Source organism: Triturus cristatus, chromosome 5_2, assembly GCF_964204655.1.
Source record: "Triturus cristatus chromosome 5_2, aTriCri1.1, whole genome shotgun sequence".
Taxonomy (NCBI): domain Eukaryota; kingdom Metazoa; phylum Chordata; class Amphibia; order Caudata; family Salamandridae; genus Triturus; species Triturus cristatus.
This window is the reverse complement of record NC_140588.1, coordinates 112,006,677-112,024,538: the sequence shown is the minus strand read 5'-3', so window position 1 is coordinate 112,024,538 and position 17,862 is coordinate 112,006,677.

Below are 17,862 nucleotides of genomic sequence, written 5' to 3'. Positions count from 1 at the left end.
CTATTTGCTGCGCCGATCTAAAAAACAAAATGGCGGCCACAGAAACGAGCGCGAACGAAAGTGCGCTGAAATAGTGTGAAACAGCTCACCCTGAAGGTCGAAAATGAGTTCAATTGGAAGCGCTATGTTTTATATCATCTTGCCAACGTCAGTACCGTCCCAAAGATAGAGAAAAGATGCCTGGTGGAAGCTCCGGTCTTCACGTCAGTATGGAGCTCCGTGATCCGGCGGCCATCTTCTTTGGCTCCCAAGCCACGCCCCCTCCATTCTTGTCTCATGACATCACATTATGTCCTCTTTGAATGTGTGATGCAATCTGCAGCACATATAGAAGGAGAAAAGAGCCTCAAAAGATAGGTCCTTCCCGGACAAAAATTACCCTGACCTTAATGCATACACCCTTGCACTATGACACATGGGTGCCTGCGTTGACGATAGGCAGCCACAAGTGCTCCAGAGCATGAAGAGAGCAAAACTGTACAATGTCTTTAAAGACATACCACAGCTCTGCTCTCTCCCTTTCAGCAAGCACAGCAACTTAACTTGCTGTGCTACATTGTGTGCACTCTTTGAAAATGTGTCCTTAATCTGTTTAGAAGTATAGGAATGGTGTGGAACTTCATTGTGCGAAACTGTAAAGGAAGCTATAAGATACAATCACATTTTGGCCGTGCTAGAGAAAAAGGAAAAATGAGAGGAAATAACGACATTTGTTGAGAAATTATTAGAAAAAGGTTATTCTACTATATGAGAGGAAGTAGATCCTTGAAGAAACATCCCAGAGTTTTCGTGAATTAAATCCTGGAGGTCTGCAGTAGTGGAGGGACCTTGGTTAACTTTTCACAATATTTAATCAAATAATACATTTTGCTGTTAAGGGATTTAATCATGGATTGCTGCACATGAGCCTAAGAATTTCATGCAATATAAAACTAGCCTGGTAAAGTATAAGAAAAAGTGAACATTGTGCAGCCACATCTCTTGAATATACAGATTTGAAAGAATAGATTGCACCTTTACCACAGTATCCGTCCATCCCAATTTAAGTTTTTGATAGATAGTAACTTATAATATATCTTTAATGCTGCAGCTTCATAATATCCTTAATGATGTTTGAAAATAAAGACGGAGAAAGAGTTAGGAAGATATAAACAAAATTGAAAAAATAAGCATGACATTGATTAATCTTACCATTTAGTAGAGACTTAATCAGAGATCTCAAACTGTAGCACATATTAAACAAGCACTGGTAAATGCATTAGGTTTCGCCTATCTGATTAATATTATTTTTTTTTGTTTCAAACATCAATAATGCATTGATAGAAAATACTGCATATTACGAGCTAAAGGGATAGTGTACACTTTACACACGGAAGGAGAACAGTAAAGGTAATCACACAGTTCACTAGGCGCTATAGATACAGTGCACTTTACAAACAGATGGCATGGAAAGCAGGTTAATCATAGATTTAAAAAAAATACTGCACATCACTAGCAAGAGGAGCGGTGTACAGTTTACACCCGGAGAGAGACAACAGTAAAAGTAATCCGCAAACACAGTGCACGAGGCGCTATAGATAAAATGTTGGGAGCTCTGATTACATTTTTATAGATAATGTTAACTTTGCAAGGCTGCTGGCTGATCATGATTTAAAAAAATGTGTTTGTGTGGATTGCACGGGTTTCACTGTCAAGCCCCGCGTGGCCTTTAATGAAGTTGCAACTTCCAGTTGTAGAGCTACAGTGCATCACTGATATGGGTCACACAGCTATGGAAATCTTAGTCATTAATCAGGGTGCACCAATGAAAATTAGTACCAGTGATTAAAGTTTTATAGATTCTGTTGAGTGCGTGAGGGAGGGTTTGCACCTGTGAAGCATGATGTGTATTGTTAGAAATGGGTGGCTCTAGTTGGCAGAGGAAGGTACCTTTTTCCAAATAGGGACCCTTGCTTCTATTTAGGGTAAGGGGATAAACACCTTAGATAACCCCTGCTCACCCCCTTGGTAGCTTTGCACGAGCAGACAGGCTTATCCCAAAGGCAAAGTGTAAAGTATTTGTACCAACACTCACAGTAACACAGAGATAACACCACAAATCGACACCACACTGGTTTAGAAAATAAAGTATCTTTATCTAAACTTAACAAGACCAAAACTACAAAAATCCAACATACAAGTATTAAGAAAAATGACTTTCAAAAGGTTTTAGCAACTGAGTCCATAGAAAACTATAGATGCGTGATTTCTTGCAAAGTACCTGTTGTTGAAACAAAGTTCACCAAGCCAAACAGCTGCAGCGATGAGAAGCGCTGAAAAACAGAGATGCGTCGTTCCTGAGACCTTCGTGGATGCGATGCACCAGTTCTGCTGTACACAGGGGAGCGATGCACCGGGTCCAGTCTGTAGGGGGAAGCGATGCAGCAGTTCTGAGACTACACCGATCCGCGGGTGATGCTTCGGGGAAAACTTGTGGCACAGGGACGATGCGTGGAAATCCGGGATGCATCGGCGAACGATGCAGCGGCGGCAAACGGCAATGCGTCGACCTTTCCATCCGTGGTCCCTGGATGTGTCGATTCTTGCAGCGGCGACAGACACTGCTTCAGTTTCAGCAGCAACAGGTCGGTGCGGTGAGATTGTTCTCGCACCACGGTGTTGCATCGGAAAACTGTCGCCAGAAGAGCGATGCGTCAACTTTGTTGTTTGTTGAGTTGCTTTCCTGCTCCCAGCAGCAAAAACAACCTACAGAGGCCCCACACAGTCACAGGCACTCCTGGCAGGTCAGAACTCCAAGCAAGGAAGTTCAGGGGAGCTGGGGCGAGAAGTCTTTGTGTTCCTGAGACTTCAAAACAGGAGGCAAGTTCCACTCAAGCCCTTGGCGACTTTCCTCAAGCAGGGGACACAGAACACAGCAAAGTGCTTCTCCTTTTGGTGGCCAAACCAGCAACTGCAGGCCAACCCCAGACACACAGCAAGGGCAGTACTTCTCCTCAGTTTCTCCAGACTTCTCCTTGGCAAAGGTTCCTCTTGATTCCAGAAGTAGTCTAACGTTCAGGGGTTTTAGGTCTAATAGTTATACCCCAAAATGTCTTTGTTCTCTTTGTGCAAGGGTCTCTGAGCCCAGTCCAAACCAGTGTCCTCTCTTGTGCAGCTGCCCGGCAGGAGGTGGAGACAGCATTGTGTAAAGCAGACAGGCTCTATTTAGATGCAAGGGAAATCTCCTCCCACCGCTCTAAATGCAGACCGGGCCTATTCAGGTGCTAGTGAGAACTCCTCCCCCTACTCTGAATGCAGCCCAGGTCTATTCAGCCTAGCCCATTCAGGAAAGGCAGGACACACATCAACCCCCCCGTGGCTGTCTGAGACAATGCACCTCCCTAACCCGTCACTCCAAAACCTGACTGTCAATACACAAACAGGCAGAGGCACACAGAATCGTTAAACAAGAAAATGCCTACTTTGTAAAAGTGGCATTTTCAAACACACAATTTAAAAACCACCTTTAGTAAAATATGTATTATTAAGTTCTGAGTTCAGAGAGCCTAAGCTTTTTTTTCTATCTTATCAATATGGGAAGATATGCTTGTAAAATGTTGCAAAGCAATCCCCATTCTGTCCTATGGGACAAGATAGCCTTTCAATAGTGAAAAAAGATATTGGCTGTATTTCACTATCAGGACATGTCTCACACACACCAGCGCATGTCCTGCTTTCACACACACTGCGCCTTGCCCACAGGGGTATCTTGGGCCTACCTTATGGGTGACTGACATGTAAGGAAAGGTTAGGGCCTGGCAAGTGGGTGCACTTGCCAAGTCGACATGGCAGTTAGCAAACTGCACACAGGCACTGCAGTGGCAGGCCTGAGACATCTTTTCAGGGCTACTCATGTGGGTGACACAATTAGTGCTGCAGGACCATTAGTATTATTTGATTTACCAGCCCCGCATGCTTAGTGCACTTTACTAGGGACTGACCTGTAAGTCAAATATGCCAATCATGGAGAACCAATCATAATAACAATTTACACAGAGAGCATATGCACTTTAGCACTGATAAGCAATGGTAAAGTGCCCAGAGTCCTATAGCCAACAACCACAGGTCAGTAAAAAATAGGCGTAGGAAGCAAAACGTTTGGGGATAACCCAGCAAAAATGGCCAAGTCCAACATGTTTCAACAGTACAGAATACATGAGATCAATAACAATCTGACTGATAACATTTAGAACCGCCTCGTGGAAAGTAAACAGAGTGAACCATTGAGGCACCACAAACGGATAATAAATGAAAGAATGACTATTCATATGCCATTTTACAGTAAAGGAGGACTGGGGAGAAAGAAAGAACAGGAAATAGCAGAGAGGGGGCAATGAGGCCCCAGCACCTAGAGTAGAGACACTTGTGGGTGAGTAGTCACAGTTTACAAATCACTTGATTGATTGATGAGGTGTGGTTGCTTTTACCCACTAGGAAGCACACTAACTTCTCCATTAAAATTATGATTCTAAAATAAATGTATTTTCTTTACATGCACACGGCTTGCACGTCTGAGTGGTGGCATGTTTTTAAGTCTCTTTTTTTTTACTGTCTGACATATGAAAAAAAAATACAAAAATCTATATTTCGGGGCAGATTTATGTTTCCTGGCGCATCCCTGCAAATCAGCAAGGATGCGCCAGGAATGATGCGTCACGCAAGTTTACCCTTGCGCCACACATGATGCGCCGCATTTACAATGCGGCGCATCATGGCGCAGGAATAAACAGATGCGTGACGCATCCGATGGCGTAAGGTTGGCGCAGTGCTTCAGTTGCGTCGCAAGCGCGACGCAACTCCAGCACTGTTCCAATCTACCCTATCCCTAACATGGTGTGTCAAGCCTTACGCCTGCTTCAAGCAGGCGCAGGGTTTTGGCGCATCAGCGTTGGGAAAGTGACTCAGTCAAATCTTATAGATTTGACTGAGTCACTTTTCAGGGGCGTTCCTGCGACGGAACGCCCCCTCCCCTGTCGACACGCCCACGTGAAACCTGACGCGGGTTTTACGTGGCGCAGGGCTTTACATCGTGACACATCTCCAGAGATGCATCACGATGTAAATATGGCGCAACGTGGCGCAGGGTTTACACCGCCGCTGCGTCACAAAAGTGACGCAACGGCGGCGTAAAAGTGGCACATCTCCAATATAGATCTGCCCCATAGTACCTTGCATAGACCAAAACTATTGTCTTTGCTAGAGTCTGTTTCGAAGCGCTGCAAAGTTAAATGAAAGAGCAGCGCACTGCAGCCACAAATGACTAATCCTGAGAGGCAGAATTGTACAGGAGCAGAAGACCGTTACTAAAGCAAAAACTCGGTCAATATTTTGGATTTGTGACAGTTGCAAGAGAGAATTAGGGTGAAAAAAGTGTCTTCCAGGTAGTGGGATTACTGGTGATACCACAATGTGATGCGTGCTCAGTTGTATATTTGTGAACATTACTTTTACAAGCTATTGCAACACCGTTCCCTACAGTCATCGCACTTCTAGTAATGCTTGTTTCCTTCTGCTGCAACAAGTATTGCCGCCAGGCCCCTAGTCTGTCATTGTACTTCAAGACATTGAAGGTACATATTGGCAGCGTAATGCCAATGGAACGGTGGCATGAATAATCTATGTATAGACTGTATGTGCACACCAAGGGTCGGATTTTAGAGTGGTGGGAAAAACAAAACACGTTGGGGCAGATCTACAAGGAAATGCTGCAGCGCGGCAACAAAAGCACTTTGGCTGCGCCAAGCTGCGGCACTTCCGAAGCACAGGAATGAGACATATTTACAATAATATGTTGCATTCCTGTGCTCTCCCCTGCGCTGGCACACAAACTGCAGCCATGCGCCGGTGCAGGCACCCTTGCACCATGTTGCAAGGATGCCTACGTCGTGGGGAGATTGTTTTTGCGCAGGAAGGGGTACCTACCTGCACAAAAACAATCACTATAGGCATTTTCCTTTTTCAATGTGTGCTGTAGAATGCAGCACACTTTGAAAGTGGAAAAAACGAGGAGAAATTAAAACATTTCTCCTCGTTGCGCCTAGCTACGCCTCCCCTGGGGAGGCGTAGCATTGACACGCATTTCCAGATTTACGATTACTCGTAAATCTGGAAATGTGTCTCGTTCCATGGGTGTTGCTTGGGAACACCCACAGCAACACCCATGGAACGCCACTTCCACACAAAGTGCTGCATGAGATGGGGCCATATTTACAAGGAGAGTAAAAGTCACACAGGGTGGCTTTTCCTCTCCTTGTAAATAGGGAGAAGTAAAATGTGCCTCCAGTACGTCACAAAAAGTGACTTACTGGTGGCGCAGGGGGCTCGTATATCTGCCCCGTTATGTTGGGCATATCACAAGCTAAACATCACAGTGGGTTAGTCGGGATTGGTAGTGCACCAGGTTATATATGTGTATAGATGGCTGAAGCATTTTGCATGGTCTTCAAGAGTTCAATGGATTAAAAACGGCTTCTATGCAGCTGTGGGTGGCTTTCACCTCTTACTTTACCCCAGTAGGACGCTGATCCCTGTCGTGAAGGATAATGGTGGCGGACTCTTTAAGTAATAGCCTAGGAAATAAGGATATCCCTCTGCTCGTTCAATAAGCGTGCACGAAATGCATGCAGTCATGGAGAGTTTAGTAAATAAGTGCAACACATAAACATAAAAATTATCCATTCTCCCATAACCATAATCCATAAACAATATGCAGGGTAAACTTTAAAAACAATAGTATCAGAGGAGAGGAGAGAATGTGGTGCAGTGGCCAGAGCTGCTGACTCCACAGCTGAGGATTTCATTAGAGTCTCCGTGGCGCAACATCCTGTTATTCCAGTCAAATCACTAAGGGGGATATTCTCAAGGACTTATCTCCGAGTTAGCGGCACTTTATCGCAACCAAAGTGGAGATAAATTCATCGCACCATTCACAAGCTGGTGCTAACAGCTGATATCACCAATTTACCTGCGATAGTGGCTGCAAAAAACAACACCACGGATGACACTGGCAACTAACGCTAATGAGATGCAGAGTAGGCGTTCCCGGGTAAAAATCAGCGACAACACCACATTCTTAACGACCACCTGGATCTGCAATAAGATCTCAAAACATGAGATAAGGTGCATTAGCAGCAGGGATTTAACACCTTCTCTTACCTGGTGCTAAGTCGGACGACAACCTGTACCATGAAAGGGAGCCCAGCACACAGCCACAGCTGAAGAACAACAGATGCCATGGAGCCATTCATCAGGCTGCTCGGACACTCAAGAGGGCCACACCACCCACCGCCAGCACCCCCAGGACACACCCCCTCCCTGGGCCCTTCCCCGCCCCCCCGGGCGAAGATAGTTCACATCAACTTTACAAATACATGAACCAAACAATTCGCCTGAAGACGCACAATAACAACAATTAACATTCATGTGTGGACAGACAAAGGTAAATCAGTCATTCACCTTTGAAATTCCCCAAAAGAATGCTTCATTCAAATGTAGCTCAATACTACTATTTGGAAGAGTCATGGCGGGTCACCCATGAACATCCTGTAAGTCACAGCCTGCAAGAAAAAATTCAAGATAAGAAGGTGTGTCATGCGCTCATCAAAGAACAGAGAGAAAAAGAGAGAGAAAGGGGGAGAGAGGCATAAGAAGAGAGAGAGAAACAGAGGACGAGAGAGACAGTGAAAGGAAGAGAGGGAGAGAGAGAAAGAGAGAATCATCCCTGGGCCCTGTGTGTGGTTCATATCTGGGATGGACAGGTAACCAACTGATGCGTATGTCTCTGATGCAGTGTCGGCGCCACACGGACCTCAACCAACAATGTCGCCCTGTTTCATGCACACGGAGGCCAGGTGTGCAGGAAGGGATTGTACAAGGAGCGCAAGGCCGCTCGGGGTCTTGGCTGATATATGCCAACTGTTGTGTGTGTGTATCGCTCTTGGTGCACCCCAATCCTAAGGCCGAGCCACATTTGTAAAGCCAAAGCCACATCACATTTCAAGAATACAAGCAGTGGTCAGACTGACATTGTGGATGAAAGCTCCTTTGTCCCCATACAGAAGGCAGAAGGACTTCTGCACCTACGACCTTGGTAGTGTCTGCGGCGGGCACCCCCTGAAAGATACACCATAGCAGATGACGACTCCCACACTCTACACACCGCTAATGAAAGAACAACGTATCCACACCCTACACACTGAAAACCTTGCCGGAGATACTCCTGACCTGGAATGCCCTTGACACTTAAGCACAGCAAAACCCATACATCCAAACTTTGCACACCCATACGACTCATTGCTCTGAGCTGTGGCATATCATCCACACAACAGTCCCAGGTCAGAAGAGTACCGGTTCTGCGAGACCCAACAATGCAATTGCAGGACATCCCGGGCACATGCGCAACCTGGGTCACGTGGAACTGTATTGTGACCGAATGCTGCATCTGTTGGGGGCACTGCCATTAGCAGTGCTGCGGATCAATTACCGTTTGAGCTTCCAACTTGTGTACCTCACTGCATCCAGCTATGGTTCCACTGTCGATCATGCATATTCGAGTGGCCCATGGATGTCTGCCTATCGAACATAACGGTAGCTGAACTGGATTGTGACATATGTGTGCGCTCCCTGTTGGCCCACAACCAGGAGTGTAACCGTGACCCCCGTTCATGGGATGCCTTGATATTTGGATTATGTGCAGTGAACACATCGAGGCGCTCCCCTATTGGGCTGTATTGCGGATTGGTGAAACTGCGTTGATGGAGCACATCTGTCTGGACCAGCTAATGGATTGGCTCGCCCTCATGTTCGTTGAAGTCGCCAACAACGTACTCTTGGAACTGATGGCTATGAAGCTGTGCTTGCTCTCATGGACGAGAAACTACGTTCCTGCAGCCACAACTGATTGTAACCCATAGCACAGGTCCCAACACCCTTTTGCATCTTGGAGAAATGGTCGCATATCTCACCATTACAGTGGACATGGCTGCATTCACCTGGACTCAGAATGCATGTGCTTGCAACACTGCAGGTTGACACACACCTGTGCAAGGTGAGTGGACAGCGGCGCATGGCAACGTTCCTCAATCTGACACCCTGCTGGAGGGAGTGATCACACATGGCAATGTAGTTCTACATGTGCCCCTTTTGGACTCTGTCACCTGCTCACTGTCAGCAGTGCAGACAGTCAGCACAGTCCGGTGGTACAGGACTATTTCAGCTCCCCACTCCAATCACAATCCATTAGGTATGCTGTGCATGCCTAGTGTAGTGCAGGCGTCTGAAGATAGGATCCTGCTTGGGCGGTGATGTGTTTTTCACACAGTCGCCCAATGACATATCAAATGCCAGGATACAGCCGAGAAGCCTCCCCCAGTTGCATTCAGTCTTCTGATTTGGCATTTCCTGTTCAGCGGCAGTTCGACTAAGAGCGCGAAAGAGCGGGGAAAATTTAGTTTTCAGCCTGGCCCCTTCTCCCTCTGTGCCTGCGAACCCAGTGACTTTTTTGGCACACACAGCATTTCTTGGAAAGCACCGGTGAGCCCCTTGCTTGCTAATGTATTTGGGGTCATGCGGAGGATGTTCAGTGGCATTGCCCTGTGGTTTACAGAGAGGGCCGGCAACCAGTACTTCATCCTGCAGAGAAGAAAGGGGCATGGCAAGGCAGCGGGCTGACCGGTAAGATGAAGAGATTCCTTGACATAACCTAGGCTCAAAACAAATATTGTTATAAAAAAATATGCACCCACTGTATGTATGTGCAGTGAATGCAGCTCTGTGAATGCATGATAGCCACCTAGAAGGCTACACTTATTGGCTGGTGTTTGAAAGATGGAGACCAATGATGCCTCGAGGCATGGAACGTGCGCTTTGCGGTCTGAGTGGCATAGCCAGGCATGTGAATGATTGAACAAGTCACCCGTGGCCTCCAGCTGAATTCAGGAATGAGACGCATCAGCCAGAATAGATCACCCCACCTGCCCCCAATCTGATATTAGGGCGGGTGGCTCATCTCCACAAACATGTTAAGGCAAAGGGGCAGTGGAGACATGAGCAATTATGGCAGGGAGGGAGGGAAAGATGGAAGGGATGAAGGAAAAGATGAAGGTGGAAGGAAGGTATAAGGAAAACGACAGAGAGAGAAAGCGAGGCAAGACTGCTAGAAGGGAAAGAGAAATTAAGTATGAGATGTGACAGTGCCATGGAAGTAGGGCCACAATGTCATTCAGGAGGAGAAAATATGGTACCCTGGAGAGAGATCTAGGTGTATGAAGGGAGTGGACAGTTAGATTTCCAGCAGAAATTAAGAAACCATGCTAGGAAGAGGTTGGCATGCATCATTATTATTTCTAATTTGTTTTCAGAGGTACACAACGTAGTAGTACTCCTTAGCACTAGCCGATAAGATGTGTATAACATATACACTCTCTTCAAGTGTGCATGCCCATGCAGTGTAGCTGAACAGCAGGACTTGTGTACTGAATGCGCATGAAACACATGTCATCTGTTCAGTGCAGAAGAATGGGGAAGGTTTGTGTGGAAGCACATGACTTTCACTCTGTGAAAGTACTTTAATGATTGACTGCTTTCCCTTTCATCCCTCCACCATGTCTCAGCAGTAAGGGGGTTAAGGACAAGCTGGTGTGCTTCACAGCCATCTCTCTCCATGCCTCCCCTTCATCAGTGGCCAGGCATGTTGCATATACTCTTCCTGCAGAGTTTGTGAATGCTGATCTGAGGCAGAAATGTCCAACCGCTTCATGTCCTGGCTATTGAGTTTACGTATCCACTCCGCGCTTTTCCCATTCCTCTGACCTGAGCAAATTTGCGAAAAACAGCAGCAGTTCCTTCTCAGGGGCTCCAGGAAGCAAAAGTGAGTGTGAGTGAGAATGAGTAAGAGTAAGAGAGAGAATGTGAGATAGTGAGCAAAGGGGAAGAGAGTAAATGTGAGAGGTAGTGAGTAGGAGTGAGGCAAATTTTGAAAAAAATGGGATGAAGTCCTGGCTGGTATTACGCCCATCACTTTCCAAGATCACCGGCCACCACCGCTAGTGTTCAACTGTGATGAGTGTTGATTAGAAAGCCAATTTGTGTGCCTCAATGAGCATTGTCCTTACACAGGGATGGACTGACTGACACATTTCACTTGGGGGTGAGTCCCTTTTGCCAACTCCACCTCTGTGAACCAGACACTGTGGTTGGGATAGTTGCCGGTAGACCTGTGCTCTTACGTGTCTTCAGCAATGTGAGTATGGTGTCCAACTTCTTGCCATGTGGATCAATGTGATCCATCAAAACAGGCTGTGTCCACACAGTTGAGTGTGTGTAGGTATGCAAAGAGATGTTCTGTTGTCACATGTGATGAGGGACGCTACTTTGGTCCTGCTCAGACAAATCAGGGGGCAGAGGTGGTATGGCTTCATCACTGTGTGCCACAGACACATCAGGGGGTGGAGATGTGTGTTACGAAGTTCCTGCAGCAGTCATCTGTGACAGGCTCTGTGGCAGCAATGGCAAGATGAGGATCTGCAGGGCATGGTAGATCCCAGCTACATCTTGCTGGCGTTCAGCCGTGGCAGCCACCCTTCCTGCCTGCATCCGCTGCATGTTCTCCATTGTCCTCCACATCTGTGCCAACTCTGTGCTGTCGTCGCTGGAACCTGTCTGACTAGACAGTTCTTTTATCTGAGTAATGGCTCCAGCGAGGTCAGCCAAGGATTGTTGTAGGGCATGGAACGGACTGTGGGTGTCTGTTAGGGACTGTAAGTGGTCCCTGATGGGACTTATACACCCACATATGGGATCGAGCTTGGCTGCCATGAGGTCCAAAACCACATGCACCTGTTCAGCCACCTCCTTCTGGCAGTCTAACACACAGAGTTGGAATGCCATGTGTTCTTCGGTGAGGTGCTGGGAGCCAGCCGTGGTGGTGGGTGCTTCCTGCTGTGTGGTCTGTCCAGGGGTGGGATCACCTAAATGCAGCTGGACTACCCTACTCCTGGAGGTGGGGTGTAGAGGGTGTCCATGAGCCGTTGGAGGGTGTCGGAGCAGATGTCTGATCTGCTCTGTAGGAGGTGTTATTTGTCCCTCTGCAATGTAAAGGGGAGATTCAGTTCAACAGTGTGTTCAATGAATGTGCACGCATTGTACGTGTTTATATACAGACTGCATGACAATGTACATTGTGACTGTTCTGGAGGAGCTGGGCATTTGATGGGAGACAGTGGACATTTCGACTACATGACGGATATGAGGTTGTACTTGTACATTATCATTTCACAGTTTCATGCTATGCCAGATGTGATTAGCAAGTTCCTACGCACAATCGGCACAAGTTGTGTCCTCTGTTCTGTAGTGTTAGTGTAGCCCTTTGTACCACATTTTCGTCAATGTTGAGGTGCTGTCTTTGCTATGTGTGTGTGCTGTATTGTTGGAGAGTTGCCCCTACTGCTCTGATTTGGCGGCCCCTTATCCCTTTGAGGCGCTGTGCCTTTGTCTTGTGTGCTTTTACGGTGATGAGATGTTGGTGACTTGGGTCATTTCTGCTCTTGGACGGATTTTGGAGTCTTGTGCATTGTTTGTCTGGAGATGTGTTGTTGATGTCATGGCTTGTATGTGCACGTGGATGTGTCAGAATTTGACCTGCTCCTTTGAGGATGTGATCCACACTGGGCCACCTCAGTGTCGTGGCTTGCACCTTGTCATGTTCTTTTGACTGTAGCCATGATATTGGTCATACAGTGTCACTTGCATTGTCATTGTGGCTCACAGGGCCGCAGCTTTGCTGGGTTCAGCACATGTGCATGGGTAGGTTGTGAGATTGGTGATGAGGGGGGCCTTTGTGCACATAATGGACGTGGTCCTACTTGGGGTTTCTATGTGTGCTGCAGTGTGCCAAGGATATCAGGGACATGTTCCACAGTCATTGTGGGTGTGCAGTGTGCCACACATGATTGTGCATGTGTGCAATTGAGTCCATCTCCCCTTCCCTCCAGTCCCTGGTAGTTACTGACCCTGTTGCTGTTGGCTCAGGTCATATCGTGCAGTGTCCATGTCCCCGACTCCTTGCACAGTTTCCGCACTGATGACTGTGGCCACCATTTCCTCCAGCTCATCCAGCTTTTCCTGTGGTGCAGGACTCCCACCTCCAGTCGCCGTTGCTGCCTTCCGGTTGGCAGCGAGTTTCTGCTTGGTTTGGCTTGTCACACCTCCTCCATTGACCTCCTCCACACTCCGACTGCATTGACGTTATTCACGATGGACTGCCATATTTCTGTTTGTTTTGCCAATGACACAGTGGCGTTGACGAACAGTTGTTGGTAGTGTTCTATCACCTCCGTGGCGATGATGGGGATTTCCTGCGGACTGAACCGCGTCTTCCTCTTCCTCTTCTCCTTGCCCTTTCCCGACCCTGGGGTTTCTGGCTGGTCATCCTGGGGGCTTGTGGGGTTCGGGTTGTCCTCTGCACTTGGTCCGGGTGAAACCATGGTGTAACGCAGTTTATTTTTGCTTTGGGGTATTTTTTGGGTTGCTTTTATAGTGCATTTTCCCACATGATTCGTGGGAATTGCAGGCTGGTCGCTGCTTATCGCTGATTTGTGTATCGTGGTTGGCCACATCGCCACTTTTTTTGCGTTTGCATTTCGCGTTTTTCCCGCGTTGTGTTAATTTTAACGCGGTCATTTGGCTCTTTTCGTGAGACTATCGCATGCTGCCGCCGGGTTGAAAATACAACGTTAACACTGGATTATTTTCTCTCGATAGACTGTGATGTGCAAAGTTGCGTTAAGCAAATTTTGCGATAGTTATCACACGTTCTCGAGAATATCCCCCTTAATCTCTCTGGGTGATAAATTGGTCATTATAAATCTGCTAATTTAATTTAAAGTATCATTAAAACAGAATGAGGCAAAAATTATGAAAAAATAGTTACACCAAAGCGGATGTTAACAGTATTTCAGCAATGGGAAACTGATAAGAGAATTAGAGGAGGAGCATGCATTGGTAAATGCAGGAAAATATGCTACGGCCAATAGAAATGGAGAAAAAGTAAGTGGCAAGCACAGGCACCAATGAAAAGAAAGGGGGCAGAAGATAGGACCCTTTTAAAAATTATATTAAAAACAATAGATTTCACAAGCACAGCACAAGCGCTGTGCAGGCGAAACTTAAAGAGATAAGTTTAACAAGTTTGTTGCTAGTTAGGAATGATGTGGGTCCTTCGAAAGTAATAAGCCCACAACCTTGCATCTCCAGGGAACCAAGTACCCCATTGAAGCACTCTCAGATAATGTGGCAGAGCAGTGCAAGGGCAACTTAAGAGAGGTGGTGATTGCTTTTTCCACATTTGACAGGCCTGTAACAGACACCCATCAAATTATTGTCCAGTCAGTGCTGTACATATGCAAGGGAAAAGTACTTGATGATGCACACACTACTCAATACTGGCCATTAATTACCTGACATATGCATAGTGGAAAGTGAAAACGTCTATGGTGAAAACTTCCTGCCTTCGGGAGATTTCATTTTTTTTTTTAACTTGCAGCCTTACACCTCCAAATGTCCATCTTCTTGTGTCATTTAAAACAAATGTGCTTTTGGTTACTTTTTTTTTTTAAGCTGATTACATGTGTATAGGGTTGGGCATAAATCGCATAATTTCGTCTAGTATAATTACGCAAAACTACAAAAAAAAATGTGCATAATTAAACAAAATGCATTTTGCATTCAAAAAATTACCTGATTGGTTCATTCAAGTCCAAATTCAGCTTGAAATTTTATTTTTGAGTTGATTTTTACTGGCTCATATTAAAAACACTGCCACTCGTATTTCGATTTGTTGCTTTCCACTCAAATACTACTAGAAATCCTAAATTACCCGAATGTTATATTTCACCTTGAAATATAACCCCTAAACTACGCAACCCGACATGCTCCATACTCTAAGAGTTCCGAGAAACAAAAACCTGCCCTTTCCAGCTGGATCTTCACTAGAACAACACAGCTTTTCATCTGCCAGGACGGAAGCCAGTAGCCACTCGCTTGCTGCCTGAAGTGGTGGGTGTTTTTTTTTTTTTTAGTGTTCCACTCCCCACACTCCAGCCGGACATGGCAGGGAGAGAGGGGAACAGGAAGACATGCCATCACAGGGCCCTGCTCTTTCCCTCTGGAGCAGATAACAAGAGCATAATGGTGCTCACTTCTACCTTAAACTCCAGGCACTGAGAAACTAGGCACTTTCATGCACAGAGTGCAGCAGTGCTCATCATTTTCTGTGTTGTTTCCTAGGGAAATGGAGGGACCCATGGACGATTGTAATAAAAGGTAGGGAACACACACTTCATCAGTACATCTTCCTTGTTGGTTTCTGGGAAAGTGGGACTAAATGTGTATAAAAATAGAATAAATCTTTAACCCAAAATGAAGAACATTTCAATACAAATTCAATATAAGCTACATTTAAAGAAATATTTTAAAGAGTAATATTACTGTAATTATAAATAGCAACAAAAATTGATTGTTAAACCAATCAGATTTAAACATACAAAAGTTAACAATTAAATACCTCATTATACAAGAAGGGGATACTAATATGCCAAAGCATCTATGAGTATGGCTTTTGGCAAAATGCCAGAGCTAAGAAGAGAACATAAATGTTCATGAGAGATATATATTATGGTGAAAACAAACGTATGTACCTAAAGGAAATATGTTTATTTCCCTGACTGCTGAAGTTCCCCTGCCACTGAAACTTTTTTGATGTTTGAGTTTAAGCATTTATAGCTTTTTTTTCCACAAAAGATATCCAGTCCAGATCTGCATCCTTTTTATCATTTTATGATTTGTATGGTACCCAGGGTTTGTGGATTTCACCAGGAGGAAATAGAGAACATTGCCAAATGTAGTAATAGCTTTGTTTTCTTGGAAACATTGAGAAATGAAAGTATGTGTGTTCCTTTCTTAAAAATAGCATTAACAATTTTTTTTAATTATAAGCCAGCTACCTTCCCAGCGTTAAGGAAGAGGGCACACCTGTAAATAGCATTTTGAACACAGTTACTGTAATTTTTGAAGTTGTAGCTGATTTTTACTCTTTTTGTGCTTTTTACCCACTTTGAGTTTGGGGTGAAACAGGAGTTGATAAGACATGACTGAACCCACAAAGCTAAACATTTCTTAGAAGTAGAAAAATGCTGGAATTCAACAAGTGAACATTTGTGTAGTTCGCTCATGGCTTTCCTTAACAAAACAATCACTAATTTAAAATATAATTGTGAGAAATTGGATTGTTGGTTGAATGAGGAGTGAACCAACATCCACAATCCCTTGCAGGGTGAACCAGAAAAAGTTACTAAATTTGCTTGTAGTTAACCCTGGATAGCATGGTGCAAACAACAGGCAGACTTAACTTGTTTGAAGTATTATTAGCACACATATAGTAACAAAGATACAAGAAAATACCAGACCAATTTTGAAAAATAGAATACATGTTAAAAAATTATTTGACACCAAGACAACACAAATCCAATTGGTAAAACTGTAGTTATGAACTTTTAAAGTTTTTAGTAAAAACTAGCACTTAAAAAACCAAAGTGGGAACCACTGTCATCTAGTTATGCGAGACCAGGCCAAAGAAAGAAAAATATGGCTGACCACGATGGAGTTTGGTTTGGATACAAAAAGTGAATTGGACCTGGTCAGTGCTACCTACAAACATAGAAAAACGTTTGAGAAATATTTTCTGAGAAGGTAAAGTTCGGCAGGGCAAGGCTGGAGGAAGTTGTCCTAAAAGGCCACATCATCATTTTGGAGCCTTTGTTCAAAGCTGTAGTGAAGATTCTATGTTCAGACTTAGGGCCTTATTTGGAGTACGGCGGTCCATAGGACCGCCTTACTTGCAGTGGCAGTCTGACCACTCCACACTGCGGGCCAGCCCGCAATATTATGATTGGGGTGGTCAGACTGCCACAGGACTGCTGCACCCGCTGGGGATCCAGGATCCCGCAGCGGTCGTGCAGCAGTTAGGAGCAGGAACATGCTGGTGGTGCTGTTGCAGCAGGGCTGTCTTTAAAATGACAGCAGGCACTACAGCAATGCACATGTAAGTGCATTACATCTGTTGAGCCTTTAAACCTACCTTATACTAGGGACTTACAGGTAGGTAGTCATTTGAATTGTAAGTACACCTAATTACCATATACCTTATACACAGAGCACTGACCCTGGGTTGCAGAGCCCAGGGAACAATTAGAGTTAGTTACCACCAGTATCAGTAAAAAATGGGGGCGATTAGGGCAAAAAGGATGACTTTCTCACAGAAGGGGAACTTAAGGCTTGGAAAGAGGACTTTATTGACTGTTGTGAGGTTCATAGACTGACCCAGAGCAGGGTTATGTATTGCTTATAGTTAGATTCATTTTAATTAATGGAACTTGTGAATGATTGACTGTACCACAAGTCATTGAAGTTCTCCAGTCTTCCTGCTCTGTATCGTGACGATTGACCTCTTCCCCAAGGATCTTTACTTGGCTCTGTTCTGTCCCTCAGGGAAACACAAAATGGGAAGAGACCTTAGTATTCAGACTTTCATCCAGTTGAATTAACCTTCATCTTGATCTTGGAGTCCCAGCGGGGATGCTTAAGAAGGCCGTAGCATCTTTCCTACCGGTATTGTGCAGGAGGACATGAGGAGAAGAGAAAATAAAAGAAGAAGGAAAAGGAAACTAAAACCATACCCCTGGTGAACCCTGTTTACATCGCTTGGTTCCCTACCGGGTTAAACAATATAGCTGAGGCAAGCTATCACAAGTGTTTTGCTCCTCACAGCCC